This window comes from Pristis pectinata, chromosome 3 (assembly GCF_009764475.1).
Source record: "Pristis pectinata isolate sPriPec2 chromosome 3, sPriPec2.1.pri, whole genome shotgun sequence".
NCBI classification, from domain to species: Eukaryota; Metazoa; Chordata; class Chondrichthyes; order Rhinopristiformes; family Pristidae; genus Pristis; species Pristis pectinata.
In genome coordinates, this window is record NC_067407.1 from 4944811 (window position 1) to 4947678 (window position 2868).

At 45.5% G+C, this 2868-nt stretch overlaps 1 non-coding gene across 1 annotated transcript; it reads left to right on the plus strand.

Moving 5' to 3' along the window:
* The first annotated feature begins 1155 nt into the window (after positions 1–1155).
* Positions 1156–1262, plus strand: LOC127568982 (U6 spliceosomal RNA). Its single transcript, XR_007956115.1, has one exon. It is a non-coding gene; the product is annotated as a U6 spliceosomal RNA (small nuclear RNA).
* Positions 1263–2868: the final 1606 nt, after the last annotated feature.

Below are 2868 nucleotides of genomic sequence, written 5' to 3' on the forward strand. Positions count from 1 at the left end.
TTCACCATTTTATCCTGGCTGTCTCCTCTTCTTCATTCAGTTCAGATGTAGGGTCTCGACCCAAAACATCGACTGTTTATTTCCCTCCACAGATGCTGCCTGACCCGCTGAGTTCCTTCAGCATCTCTTGTGTGTTGCTCCAGATTCCGGCATCTGTGGTCTCTTGTGCCTCCTTATTCTTTCACACTCGATACTATGTTCTCTCGCTTGCCCCACATCACCTCTTGCCTACAAGACATCCCTTCGCAACAATCTCGACCCAAAATGTCAACTGTCCATTTCCCTCCACAGACCCACTGAGTTCCTCCAGCTCCTTGTGTGTTTCTTCACAACACACGACATTTCTTAGGACATGGGAGTTATAGGCAAGGCCAGCATTCACCGCCTCTTCCTCAAGGTGGTTTATTCTTGCATCATTTGGAGCAGTTTAGTACAACAGAGAAAACATATTCACAGGACAGATAGGAACCAGCCACAGAAATAGAATCAAATATCGTCAGACCAGGGAAGCGAGGCAGATTTCTTTCATAAAACACAGAATATAGCACATAGAACAGTATAGCACAGGAACAGGCCCTTCAGCCCACAATGTCTGTGCTGACTACAATGCCAATTTAAACTGTACAATCTGCCTGCACGTGGTCTATATTGGTTAGGCTGCACTTGGAGTATTGCGTGCTATTTTGGTCACCCTGTTACAGGAAGAGTGTGGAGGCTTTGGAGACAGTGCAGAAGAGGTTTACCAGGATGCTTCCTGGATTAGATGTTGAAGGACAGATTGGACAAACTTTTCTAGAGTGTTGGAGGTTGAGAAAATTTAGTTTAATTTGGCATCGTGTTCAGCACAGACATTGTGGGCTGAATGGCCTGTTCCTGTGCTGTACCGTTCTCTGTTCTATGCTCCAGCCCATCATTCTTTGCCTGTTCATTCCTTAAAGAACATTAGTGAAACAAATGAGTTTTTATGACACTGGGTAATTGTATCATTATCACTACCTGTTACTATTTTAAATCCCAGATTTAATAACTCAATTGAATTTATGAGCTCCAGTTGCCATGGATTCAAGCTTGCATTAAGAACATAAAAAATATAGAAGCAGGAAGAGGCCATTCAACCCCTTGTACATTCTCTGCCGTTCTGTACGCTCTGTATACGTGCTTGCTTTGGCAGCACATATACAAATGTTGGAACGATACCGAGATGATTAACATTGCCCCTGCGCAAGAATGACATGCAAATTCGTGAAGCGTTCCATATTTTTGTTTTGGACAGGCACGGTAGTGTAGCGGTTAGCATAATGCTATTACAGCGCCAGAGACCCGGGTTCAATTCCGGCCACTGTCTGTAAAGGAGTTTGTACGTTCTCCCCGTGTCTGCGTGGGTTTCCTCCGGGTGCTCCGGTTTCCTCCCACATTCCAAAGACGTACGGGTTAGGAAGTTGTGGGCATGCTATGTTGGCAGCGGAAGCGTGGCTACACTTGTGGGCTGCCCCCAGAACACTAGATGCATTTCACTGTGTCTTTTTAGATGTACTTGTGACTAATAAAGATATCTTATCTTATGATCCTGTCTGATCTATTACCCCAGTGTCACTAATCCCATCTCCCTTCATTTCCCTAATATCGAAACAGTTACCAATCTCAGTCTTCAATATATTCAGTGACTGAGGCTCCACTGCCCTCTTAGGTAAAGAATTCCAAAGATTCACCATCCCCTGGGTGAAGAAATTTCCTCTCATCTCTGCCTTGAATGGCCAACCCCTTATTTTAAGACTATAATCCTTGCATTGTCATCTGAACTCAGGGATGTATATCTACATTTACGCTGTCAAACTGCCAAAGAATTTTGTACATTACAAACATTAAAAAGTTGGAGCAGCAAACAATCTGCTGGAGGAACTCAGGGGGTCGAGCAGCATCTGTGGGGGGGGGGTGGGGTGGGGGAGGAGGAATCGTCGGTGTTTTGGGTCAAAGGGGAGAGAGGTGGTACAGAGAGGATAAGGGGAGTGGTGAGACAGGATTGGTGGACTGAGGAGGGGTGTAAGATGACGGGCAGGTTGCATCAGATAGGGGAAGGGAGCTGGGGGGTGGGGAGCGGTGGAGCTGGGAGATGGAGGCAGACAGAGAGAGGGCAAAAATAAGAGGCAAATTGAGCGAGGTGAGGGGAGTGAAGGTCGGAGACAGTATCCTCATGTCTCCATTAAGTATCTGGAACAGAAGTGGGCCACCAAGCCCCGCAAACCTGCTCCATCATTTAACAAGAGTATGGCTAATCTGGCTGTAACCTCAACTCCCATTCACAGCTCTCCATGGTAACCATTCACTCTCCTTGCTTGTCTTCCTCTGCCTGGAAAAGATTCAAAGATGCTGCTGCCACCGCCCTTGGGGGGAAGAGAGTTCCAAAGACTCACAACCTCAGAAAGAAAAGAAAATCATCTGTCTTAAATGTGTGATCCCTTATTTTTAAACAATGACCCACAGTTTTAAATTCTTCCACAAGAGAAGCTCAAGTCACAATAAGAGTTTCAAAGAAACCACTTCTCATTCTTCAAAACTCTGGAGAGTACATGCCCCGGTTAGTTTAATCTCTCTTCTGACAGAAACAATCAAGCAGGAATTGCCATTTGGCTCTTTAAGTCAAATATCATTTGCTCCAAGCCTTTGGATTGCTAGCTCTGAAACATTGTTTACCTGTATGTGCCCCCATATGTATTACTGGTGCTGAGGTGGAGATGGTTGAGAGCTTCAAGCTCCTAGGTCTAGATATCACAAACAATTTGTCCTGGTCCAGCCACATTGACACTATGGTCAAGAAAGCTCACCAGAGCCTCTACTTCCTCAGAAGGATGAGGAAAATTGACATGTCCC